The 12,711-nt window shown below is 48.7% G+C and overlaps 1 long non-coding RNA gene across 1 annotated transcript in view; it reads left to right on the top strand.

The window, feature by feature from the left end:
- Positions 1-11,829, top strand: part of LOC106992834 (uncharacterized) — an 83,976-nt gene extending 72,147 nt beyond the window's left edge. Inside the window, exon 4 of the long non-coding RNA XR_001438915.3 lies at positions 10,736-11,829. This is a non-coding gene — a long non-coding RNA (uncharacterized LOC106992834). The remainder of the gene's footprint in view (positions 1-10,735) is intronic.
- Positions 11,830-12,711: the final 882 nt, after the last annotated feature.

Genomic DNA, 12,711 nt, shown 5'->3' with positions numbered 1-12,711 from the left:
AACAATAATAAAAACAGTCAATGATTGAGAGCTTCGTGTGTGCTTGGCATAGAAATAAACTCACAGATATGATCTCAAACGCCTACATTGTGAGTTAGAAATTACTACCCCCACTTTATAGTTGAGGAAATAGGAGGCTTAAAAATGAAGCAGCTTGGCCCAGGTTCCTCAGTGCAGGGGCCATGAGCAAGGCCTCTCAGAACTCTGACTGTGGGAGCGTTGGTGACCAGCAACCCTGCTGCTGCCCTTGGAAACCCATTTCCATAAGGCTACGCTTCCCCTGGGCTGCTCCTAGTCCATGGCTGGGCCTGGCAGGGACAGGGAGGAAAGGTGGAAGATGCAGGCTTCCTGTGCTGGATGACTTTGGCTGGAGGATCCCTGGCTGTCTTGCTGAGCTCAGAACTGCATTGCTTTGTGAGATCCTTGCACACAAACTTCCTTCCTTCCCTCTTTCTTTCAACCAGGGCAGTGAGGGGCTTAGCACCCGGGCCAGCAGCTGCGGAGGGTGCACTAGGTCCCCCAGCACTGCCGGCCCACCCGCGCCAAGCTCGAGTTCTTGCAGGGCCTCAGCTGCCTACCTGCAGGGCAGGGCTCGGGTCCTGCAGCCCACCATGCCCGAGACCCCCCACCGGTGGGCTCCCACGCGGACCAAGCCTCCCTGACGGGCACTGCCCCCTGCTCTGCGGCCCCTGGTCCCATCAACCACACAAGGGCTGAGGAGTGCAGGCACAGGGCGTGGGACTTGTGGGCAGCTCTGCCTGCGGCCCTGGCACAGGATCCACTAGGTGAAGCCAGCTGGGCTCCTAAGTTGGGTGGGGACTTGGAGAACTTTTATGTCTAGCTAGAGGATTGTAAATGCACCAATCAGCATTCTGTGTCTAGCTCAAGGTTTGTAAATGCACCAATCAGTGCTCTGTATCTAGCTAATCTAGTGGGGACTTGGAGAACTTTTCTGTCTAGCACTCTGTGTCTAGCTAAACGATTGTAAACGCACCAATCAGCACTCTGTGTCTAGCTCAGGGATTGTAAACGCACCAATCAGCACTCTGTCAAAACAGACCAATCAGCTCTCTGTAAAATGGACTAATCAGCAGGATGTGGGTGGGGTCAGATAAGGTAATAAAAGCAGGCTGCCTGAGCCAGCAGTGGAAACGCACTCGGGTCCTCTTCCACATTGTGGAAGCTTTGTTCTTTCACTCTTTACCATAAATCTTTGCTGCTCCTTACTCTTTGGGTCCATGCCGTCTTCATGAGCTGTAACACTCATGGCAAGGGTCTGCAGCTTCACTCCTGAAGCCAGCGAGACCACGAACCCATGGGGAGGAACGAACAATTCCAGACGTGTGCTGCCTTTAAGAGCTGTAACACTCACTGCAACAGTCCGCATCTTCATTCTTGAAGTCAGGGAGACTAAGAACCCACCAATTCTGGACACATTTTGGCAACCACGAAGGGCCTATCGTCTATTGCCAAGCAGTGAGACTATCGTCAAGTGGTGAGACCATTGCCTATCGCCAAGCGGTGAGTATCAACGGACCCCTTTTGCTTGCTATTCTGTCCTATTTTTCCTTAGAATTCGGGGGCTAAATACCAGGCACCTGTCGGCCAGTTAAAAGTGACTAGCACGGCCACCGGACTAAAGACACGGGTGTCAGGCTTTCTGGGAAAGGGCTCTCTAACAACCCCTGACTCTTCGGAGTTGGGAGTGTTGGTTTACCTGGAACCAGCTTCCACTTTTCCTGTACTTCTGGGCTAAACCAAGGGTCAACAGAGAGGAAAGCCATGCAGCTCAGGGGTCCTGACAACAAGTTGGTTGACCCTGCGGCCATGAGCGGAACTCTAAAAAGGCATGTCGCCCAAGCGAGACTCGCCCATCTATCTTATCTATCCTGACCCTTTTCCTCCTGGGTCCTAATGCCTGCCAGACAAACTTCCTCTCACCTCTCTTCTGTGAGACTAGTCCCGCTTCTGAAAACCACCCACTGTCTCTGGTGCTTTAGTTTCTCCTATAAGAATGACTTCTAGCATAAACTCCAGGACTCTGCTGCCTTCTTTAGGCACCAGGGCTCCCAATCAGAAAGACATAATTTTTGCCTAAAGCCCTGTCATGGGGGGACTATCTGGAATTTTAGGATCGCTCCTCGGTCAAGCAGGCCTAACAAAAGCTATTCCTGAAGCTAGGATGTGAGGAGCCTCAGAAATTGTATCCTTCCTATTCATAGAAGTGACGGCAAAAGTTGTCACTCTTCCAACTCTGGAGCTCCCTTCCCTCCCTCAGGGTATGGCCCTCTGCTTCATATTTGGGGCATAACATCTCTATAGGATGGGGGTAAAGTCCCAATACTAACAGGAGAATGCTTAGGACTCTAACAGGTTTTCGAGAATGCGTGGGTAAAGGCCACTAAATCCGATTTTTCTTGGTCCTCTTTGTGGTCTAGGAGGACAGAAAAGGGTGCAGGTTTTCGAGAATGCATTGGTAAGGGCCACTAAATCCAACATTCCTCAGTCCTCTTTGTGATGTAAGAGGAAAACGAGTGTTTCTGCTGCTGCATCGGTGAGCGCAACTATTCTGATCAGCAGGTCCAGGGACTGCTGCAGGTTCTTGGGCAGAGGGAGAAACAAAAACCAAAACTGTGGGTGGTTTTGTCTTTCAGATGGGAAACACTCAGGCATCAACAGGCTCACCCTTGAAATGCCTCCTAAGCCATCGGGACCAATTTGACCCACAAACCCTGAAAAAGAGGTGGCTCATTTTTTTCTGCACTACAGCTTGGCCCCAATATTCTCTCTCTGATGGGGAAAAATGGCCACCTGAGGGAAGTACACATTACAGTACTATCCTGCAGCTTGACCTTTTCTGTAAGAGGGAAGGCAAATGGAGTGAAATACATTATGTCCAAGCTTTCTTTTCATTGAGGGAGAATCCACAACTATGCAAAGCTTGCAATTTACATCCCACAGGAGGACCTCTCAGCTTACTCCCATATCCTAGCCCTCCCTATAGCTCCCCTTCCTATTAATGATAATCCTTCTCTAATCGCCCCTGCCCAGAAGGAAATAAGCAAGGAAATCTCCAAAGGACCACAAAAACCCCCAGGCTATCGGTTATGCCCCCTTCAAGCTGTAGGGGGAGGGGAATTTGGCCCAACCCGGGTACATGTCCCTTTCTCCCTCTCTGATTTAAAGCAGATCAAGGCAGACCTTGGGAAGTTTTCAGATGATCCTGATAGGTACATAGATGTCCTATAGGGTCTAGGGCAAACCTTCGACCTCGTTTGGAGAGATGTCATGCTACTGTTAGATCAAACCCTGGCCTTTAATGAAAAGAATGTGGCTTTAGCTGCAGCCCGAGAGTTTGGAGTTACCTGGTATCTTAGTCAAGTAAATGATAGAATGACAGCTGAAGAAAGGGACAAATTCCCTACCGGTCAGCAAGCCATCCCCAGTATGGATCCCTACTGGGACATTGACTCAGGTCATGGGGACTGGAGTCGTAAACATCTATTGACCTGTGTTCTAGAAGGACTAAGGAGAATTAGAAAAAAGCCCATGAATTATTCAATGATGCCCACCATAACTCAGGGAAAAGAAGAAAATCCTCTGCCTTCCTTGAGCGGCTACGTGAGGCCTTACGAAAATATACTGCCCTGTCACCTGAATCACTTGAGGGTCAATTGATTCTAAAAGATAAGTTTATTACCCAGTCAGTCACAGATATCAGGAGAAAGCTCCAAAAGCAAGCCCTGGGCCCTGAACAAAATTTGGAGGCATTATTAAACCTGGCAACCTTGGTGTTCTATAATAGGGACCAAGACGAAAAGGTCCAAAAGGAAAAGTGAGATAAGAGGCTGCAGCCTTAGTCATGGCCGTCAGACAAACAAACCTTGGTGGTTCAGAGGGGACAGAAAATGGAGCAGGCCAATCACCTGGTAGGGCTTGTTATCAGTGTGGTTTATTAGGACACTTTAAAAAAGATTGTCCAATGAGAAACAAGCTGCCCCCTTGTCCATGTCCACTATGCAGAGGCAATCACTGGAAGGTGCACTGCCCCAGAGGACGAAGGGCCAGGAAATTGACTTCCTCCTGGATACTGGCGTGGCCTTCACAGTGTTAATCTCCTGGATGACTGTCCTGGATGACTGTCCTCAAGGTCCGTTACCATCCGAGGAATCCTGGGACAGCCTGTAACCAGGTATTTCTCCTACCTCCTCAGTTGTAATTGGGAGACTTTGCTCTTTTCACATGCCTTTCTTGTTATGCCTGAAAATCCCACACCTTTATTACAGAGAGATATATTAGCCAAGGATGGAGCTATTATATACATAAATATGGGGAACAAGTTACCCATTTGTTGTCTCCTACTTGAAGAGGGAATCAACCCTGAAGTCTGGGCATTGGAAGGACAATTTGGAAGGGTAAAAAATGCCCGCCCAGTCCAAATCAGGTTAAAAGATCCCACCACTTTTCCTTATCAAAGGCAGTATCCCTCAAGGCCTCAAGCTCATAAAGGATTACAGGATATTGTTAAACATTTAAAAGCTCAAGGTTTAGCAAGGAAATGCAGCAGTCCTTGCAACACCCCAAATTCTGGGAGTACAAAAACTGAATGGTCAGTGGAGACTAGTGCAAGATCTTAGACTCATCAATGAGGCAGTAATTCCTCTATATCCAGTTGTACCAAACCCCTATACCTGGCTCTCTCAAATACCAGAGGAAGCAGAATGGTTCATGGCTCTGGACCTCAAGGATACCTTCTGTATTCCCCTGCACTCTGACTCGCAGTTTTTCTTTACCTTTGAGGATTCCACAGACCAAATGTCCTAACACGTGGACAGTCTTGCCCCAAGGGTTTAGGGATAGCCCTCACCTGTTTGGTCGGGCACTGGCCCAAGATCTAGGCCACTTCTCAAGTTCAGGCACTCTGGTCCTTCAATATGTGGAGGATTTACTTTTAGCTACCAGTTCAGAAGCCTCATGCCAGCAGGCTACTCTAGATCTCTTGAACTTTCTAGCTAATCAAGGGTACAAGGCATCTAGGTTGAAGGCCCAGCTTTGCCTACAGCAGGTCAAATATCTAGGCCTAATCTTAGCCAGAGGGATGAGGGCCCTCAGCAAGGAACAAATGCAGCCTATACTGGCTTATCCTTACCCTAAGACATTGAAACAGTTGTGGGGGTTCCTTGGAATTGCCGACTTTTGCCAACTATGGATCTCCGATACAGCAAGATAGTCGGGCCCCTCTATACTCTAATCAAGGAAACCCAGAGGGCAAATAGTCATCTAGTAGAATGGGAACCAGAGGCAGAAACAGCCTTCAAAACCTTAAAGCAGGCCCTAGTACAAGCTCTAGCCTTAAGCCTTCCGACAGGACAAAACTTCTCTTTATACGTCAGAGAGAGAGCAGGGGTAGCTCTTGGAGTCCTTACTCAGACTCGTGGGACAACCCCGCTACCAGTGGCATACCTAAGTAAGGAAACTGATGTAGTAGCAAAAGGCTGACCTCACTGTTTAAGGGTAGTTGCAGCAGTGGCTGTCTTAGTGTCAGAGGCTACCAAGATAATACAAGGAAAGGATCTCACTGTCTGGACTACTCATAATGTAAATGGCACACTAGGTGGGAAAGGAAGTTTATGGCTATCAGAAAACTGCCTACTTAGATACCAGGTGCTACTCCTTGAGGGACCGGTGCTTCAAATACGCATGTGCATGGCCCTCAACCCTGCCACTTTTCTCCCAGAGGATGGGGAACCAATTGAGCATGACTGCCACCAAATTATAGTCCAGATTTTTGCTGCCCAAGATGATCTCTTAGAAGTCCCCTTAGCTAATCCTGACCTTAACCTATATACTGATGGAAGTTCATTTGTGGAGAATGGGATACGAAAGGCAGGTTACGCCATGGTTAGTGAGGTAACCATACTTGAAAGTAAGCCTCTTCCCCCAGGCACCAGTGCCCAGTTAGCAGAACTAGTAGCACTTACCCGAACTTTAGAACTGGGAAAGGGAAAAAGAATAAATGTGTATACAGATAGCAAGTACGCTTATCTAATCCTACATGCCCATGCTGCAATATGGAAAGAAAGGGAGTTCCTAACCTTGGGGAACCCCCATTAAATACCACAAGGAAATCATGGAGTTACTGCACACAGTGCAAAAACCGAAGAAGGTGGCAGTCTTACACTGCCAAAGCCATCAAAAAGGGGAAGGAGAAGGGAGAACAGCAGCATAAGCAGCTGGCAGAGGCAGCAAAAAGAGAGAAAGAGACAGAAAGAGAGAGAGAGCGGAAGAGTCAGAGAGAAAAAGAGGGAGTCAGAGAGAAAGAGAAGAGAGACAATGAAGAAGTCAAAAACAGAGATAGAAATAGTAAAGAAAAAACAGTGTACCCTATTCCTTTAAAGGCCAGGGTAAAGTTCTGTCTACCCAGCCAAGGTATATTCTTATGTGGAACGTCGACCTATATCTGCCTCCCCACTAACTGGACGGGCACCTGCACCTTAGTCTTTCTAAGTCCCAACATTAACGTTGCCACAGGAAATCAGACCTTTTCAGTACCCCTCAAAGCTCAAGTCCGTCAGCACAGAGCATACAACTAATATCCCTACTTATAGGGTTAGGAATGGCTACTGCTACAGGAACCAGAATTAGCCGGTTTATCTACTTCATTATCCTACTACCACACACTCTCAAAGGATTTCTCAGTTTGCAAGAAATAACAAAATCTATCCTTACTTTACAATCCCAAATAGACTCTTTAGTAGCAGTGACTCTCCAAAACTGTCGAGGCCTAGACCTCCTCACTGCTGAGAAAGGAGGACTCTACACCTTCTTAGGGGAAGAGTGTTGTTTTTATACTAACCAGTAAGGGATAGTACGAGATGCCACCCAGCATTTACAGGAAAAGACTTCTGAAATGAGACACCTTTCAAACTCTTATACCAACCTCTGGAGTTGGGCAACATGGCTTCTCCCCTTTCTAGGTCCCGTGGCAGCCATCTTGCTGTTACTCACTTTTGGACCCTGTATTTTTAACCTTCTTGTCAAATTTGTTTCCTCTGGAATCGAGGCCATCAAGCTACGGATGGTCTTACAAATGGAACCCCAATGAGTTCAACTAACAACTTCTACTGAGGACCCCTGGACCGACCCGCTGGCACTTTTACTGGCCTAGAGAGCTTCCCTCTGGAGGACACTGCAACTGCAGGGCCCCCTCATCGCCCCTGTCCAGCAGGAAGTAGCTAGAGTGTCATCGACCAAATTCCCAACAGCAATTGGGATGTCCTGTTTAGAGGGGGGGATTGAGAGGTGACAGTGTGCTGGCAGCCCTGGCAGCCCTCGCTCACTCTTGGCACCTCCTCGGCCTCAACACCCACTCTGGCCGTGCTTGAGGAGACCTTCAGCCTGCCACTGCACTGTGGGAGCCCCTCTCTGGGCTGGCCAAGGCCGGAACAGGCTCCCTCTGCTTGTGGGGAGATGTGGAGGGAGAGGTATGGGCAGGAACTGGGGCTGTGTGCAGCGTTTGTGGGCCAGCGTGAGTTCCAGGTGGGCATGGGCTTGGTGGGCCCTGCACTCAGAGCGGCCGGCCAGCGCCACTGGCCCTGGGCAGTGAGGGGCTTAGACCCAGGCCAGCAGCTGCAGAGGGTGCACTGTGTCCCCCAGCACTGCCGGCCCACCTGCACCATGCTCGAGTTCACACCAGGCCTCAGCGGCCTCCCCACGGGGCAGGCTTGGGACCTGCAGCCCACAAAGCCCAAGCCCCCCCACCGGTGGGATCCTGCACAGCCCGAGCCTTCCCGATGGGTGCTTCCCCCTGCTCCACAGTGCCCGGTCCCATCAACCACCCAAGGGCTGAGGAGTGCAGGTGCGCAGTGCAGGATTGGCAGGCAGCTCCACCCGCGGCCCTGGCATGGGATCCACTAGACGAAGCTAGCTGGGCTCCTGAGTCAGGTAGGGACTTGGAGAACTTTTATGTCTAGCTAGAGGATTGTAAATGCACCACTCAGCAGTCTGTGTCTAGCTCAAGGTTTGTAAATACACCAATCAATACTCTGTATCTAGATAATCTAGTGAGGACTTGGAGAACTTTTCTGTCTAGCACTCTGTGTCTAGCTAAACCATTGTAAATGCACCAATCAGCACTCTGTGTCTAGCTCAGGGATTGTAAACGCACCAATCAGCACTCTGTCAAAAGGGACCAATTAGCTCTCTGTAAAATGGACCAATCAGCAGGATGTGGATGGGGTCAGATAAGGGAATAAAAAGAGGCTGCCCGAGACAGCAGTGGAAACCGGCTTGGGTCCCCTTCCACACTGTGGAAGCTTTGTTCTTTCGCTCTTTACAATAAATTTTGCTGCTGCTTACTCTTTGGGTCCACGCCACCTTCATGAGCTGTAACACTCGTGGCAAAGGTCTGCAGCTTCACTCCTGAAGCCAGCAAGACCATGAACCCACCAGGAGGAACAAACAACTCCAGACGTGCTGCCTTTAAGAGCTGTAACACTCACCGTGACAGTCCGCGGCTTCATTCTTGAAGTCAGCGAGACCAAGAACCCATCAATTCCGGACACAATAGGATCTGAATGCAAGTGAACCCTGCAACTCCTGGATTGCATGCCCTCAAAGGGACGTGGTGGTGGTGCTCCTTCATGGACTCCGTGAGAAGGCGACACCTTGGGGGTGGCAGAGCAATCAGACAGAAGGAGACTGGGTCCCTGCTAACTTTGCAGTGCAGAGGCGCCATGCCTTCTTAGACTTCTTCGTGGGAGAGACAGTCTTGCGTCTTGTTTAAATCGCTGATACTCTGAATATCTGTTACATTTACACAGCCAAACTCAGTATCTCAACTGATTCAGAATTGAATTTTGGCTTGGTTGACAAAGCATTAGATTGTACAGGGCCTCAAAACCCACATCATTGGTAGAAGGAAGGTTAATTGCAGAAGCAGTCCCATTTGGCTCAACTTTATCAGTGACAAAATGATGAGTTGTTTTTCTGTTAAAACAGCCCCAGGTTGCAAGGCAGGTAACCTGAGCATGTCCAGATGAGCTAAGTGTGCCCGACTGATGACCCCAGAGCCGGATGGAATGGAAAACAGATGGAAACTGAGTACTAGAAGCCAGGAATGGGGACCAAATGAGGAAGCCAGTGGTGCCCTGTTTTGTTGCAGCACACACTTAAGAGCCAAGAACTTTTTTTTTTTTTTTTTTTTTTTTGAGACAGAGTCTCACTTTGTTGCTGGAGTGCAGTGGGTCAAGCTTGGCTCACTTCAGCCTCCACCTCCCAGGTTCAAGCGATTCTCCTGCCTCAGCCTCCCACGTAGCTGGGATTACAGGCACTTGCCACCATGCCTGGATAATCTTTGTATTTTTAGTAGAGACGGGGTTTCACCATGTTGGCCAGGCTGGTTTCAAACTCTTGACCTCAAGTGATCTGCCTGCCTTGGCCTCCCAAAGTGCTGGGATTACAGACGTGAGCCACTGCACCTGGCCAAGAGCCAAGGACCTGTCATGGCCTCTTTGCATGAACCTATCAGATCATGCTTCTTTGCACCTTCTTGTCTCTTTCACTGTTACTCTCTGCCTATAAAACCCATCCCCAGAGCCCAGCTCAGGGAGACAGATTTGGGTGTTGGCTCCTGTCTCCTTGTAAGCCAGCTTACAATAAAGCTTTTGCTGTTCTCAAAAGCGAGTGCCATAATATTAGCCTCTATGTACTTCAGGCAGCAAGCCCATTGCTGGGTAACAGTAGCCCAGAGTGGAGGGAGAACGAGCAGGGGGCAGGGGAGCACAGTGGCCACGAGCACGGTGAACCGTTCTAGTGTGGTGCTTGGCACAAAGGAAGCCCTTAGGAAAGGCAGGGGTTACCCTTATGGCTATTACTACTGTGATTATGGAAGCCAGTCATGCAGGGGTGTAGCAAGATTAGGATTAGCACTGAGTGTGGAGCAATGTCTGCTGTGGTCTGAAAGTGAGGCAAGAGCCTGACCTGGGGCTGAGAAATAGTTTGAATCAGTTGTGGAGCAGCAAGTTGATTAGACAGCAGGGAAAAAATCAACCCCAAGGCAGCAGAGATGCTTTTCTAGCCCCACAGGGGAAGACTTCCGGCCTGCAAGGTAGACACCATCCTGCTCAAGCCTTGAAGGCCCAGGGAAAACGGGAATCAGCCACCATGTTGGGTGGTTTGGGCCACTGCATCAGCACCTCTGAGCCCTGGCACTGCCCGCTATGACTGCAGGAGCAGGGGGATTTCTCAGCCAGAGTGACCCATTTTGGATGCCAGTACCATGGGAGGACTCTAGTGGTCAGCTCTTTCCTTCCCTTGTCCTATGTGTGCCTTGAGGTTGGCAGCTAAGTCACACCTGACCTGCCCTCCATGCAGGAGTCACTGGGAGGACAGGATAAAAGCAGCTCCTCAGCCTGGCACCTGGGGTTCTTCACAACCTGCAGCCCCCAGTCTAGCTCCTGCTTCACCCTCAGCCGGATGCTCCTCCCACCATCACACCAAGCCCCACCCTTGAAACTGTGCTTTTGCCTGGGCCATTCCTTTGAGCCTTTCCCTCTTCTCCCTCTGGCCAGCTCCTATTCATTCTGCAGTGCTCAGTCCAACATCACCCCTGGGAAGCTCAGCTTTCTTGATTGCTCCCTCCTCTCCTGGGACCCCGCTCATAGGTGTCTTTTACTAGACAGAAGGCTCCCGAAGAGCCAGGATTCTCATCTACTTTTTTCTCCATCCCCATCAGGCCCCAAAATGCATGGCACAGGGAAGGGTTTGATAACTTTTTGACGGATGAACAAAGAAGATTCAAGCCACTTGTCAACAAGCCCAAAGTGATTGAAAGTGGAAGCGTTTACCCACACACTCACGCAGAAAATGACAGGAAATCATCCAGAGACACTTGTGACAGGGATGAGAACTGTCACTGTTGAGAGGTGCTGCGGAGATGGGTGTCCACAGATGACTGTTGGGAGGCTGACTGCGGGGATGTGGCGCCATTAGCTCAAGAGTGGGCAACTCCCTACCACGCTGGTGGCGCCAGCCAGGACAGGACAAGCCTACTGCAGTGGCACGGCGCCCTGATCCCTGACCCCATGTGGGTGTTTTACTTTAGCTAATGCTGCAGAGATAATGCAGACAGGGAAATTGAGGCCCCAGTGCTGAGCAGACCAATCACCTCGTTATAAGCAGTGAGGGTTTCTGGCTCCACTCCTGGGCCCCAAACCACTGTGGGCTCACGAAGAATCTTCCAGAGTTGGAGTCAGAATGTCTGGGTTTGAGTGTAGCCTCCACCCCTTAATGACTTTGCATTGATAATTCCATTCCCTGAGCCTCATTTTACCCATCTATAAAATGGGGAGAAATAGTCTATTTCCTGGTTACTTCACTGAGATGTTGTGTCAAAAAATAATATATGTAATAAAATGCTTTCCTAAGTAAAAAAAGATTTCCTAAGTAAAACACAGATTTTATTTTATATTTTTAGTTAAGGTTTGCAAAATTAGATGACAGACTAGGAAATCCGGACTACAGTGTGTGATCAGGAACGTTATGATTTCAAAAGAAAACATACTTCAGAAAAACCTTACATGTGAGGCAGATATGATGAGATCTAATAACTGGTGGGCATTGGTTGAGTGAGTTCTGTCTTACCTTGTGTTTATCTTTTGAAATCCAGGTAAGCTTGGCCAGGAGCTGTGGCTCATGTCAATAATCACAGCAGTTTGGGAGGCTGAGGCAGGAAGATCTCTTGAGCCCAGGAGTTCGAGACCAGCCTGAGCAGCATAGTGAGACGTCATCTCTACAAAAAAATAAAACAAAATAAAATAAAATAAAATCTAGATAATCTGACCTGGTGACTTAAGAACACACACACACACCACACAACACACACTATGCACAGCACACATACACACACACACACACAGCCTGGCCAGTCTTTGGCTCCTAGGATAAGTCTCAACACCAGGCTTTGTGATTCCACATGAGCTATTTCAAATTTTACCTTTACCAAACACAGTAGGTAAAATCCTAGTTTCAGGCATAGCTTCTTGGACAGAGAGACGTATTATTATTGTTACCACTAAAAATAAAAGTAGGAGAATATTTGCCTCACATATAATAGCTAATGGGTTTGTATACTCAATATAAAAGAATACTTATTAAAAAATAAATCAGGAAAAATATTCCAGCAGAAAACATGGACAACAGACCCAATACAAGAAGTGTAAATATAGGCCGGGCGTGGTGGCTCACACCTCTAATCCCAGCACTTTGGGAGGCCAAGGCGGGCAGATCACCTGAAATCAGGAGTTCAAGACCAGCCTGGCCGACATGGTGAAACCCCATCTTTACTAAAAAAAATACAAAAATTAGCCGGGTGTGGTGGCTTATTCCTGTAATCCCAGCTAGTCGGGAGGCTGAGGCAGGAGAATCGCTTGAACCTGGGAATTGGAGGTTGCCGTGAGCCAAGATCACACCACTGTCCTCAATCTTGCGTGACAGAGCGAGAGTCCATCTCAAAAAAAAAATAGTAAGTGTAAAAATGCAATAAGCATTCCTACAGACACTTAACCTCATTAATGATTAAAAATTCATGTTAAAATAATAAGAAAATACAATGCTTTGGCTATGAAACCAAGAGTATAAATATGGTAATATAGGGCCAGGCACAGTGGCTCATGCCTATGATCCCAGCACTTTGGGAGGCCAGAGTCAGTG

The sequence above is a fragment of the Macaca mulatta genome, chromosome 13, assembly GCF_049350105.2.
Source record: "Macaca mulatta isolate MMU2019108-1 chromosome 13, T2T-MMU8v2.0, whole genome shotgun sequence".
Classification (NCBI taxonomy): domain Eukaryota; kingdom Metazoa; phylum Chordata; class Mammalia; order Primates; family Cercopithecidae; genus Macaca; species Macaca mulatta.
Note: the sequence above shows the minus strand (reverse complement) of the source record. Positions and strands in the feature narration are given on the sequence as shown.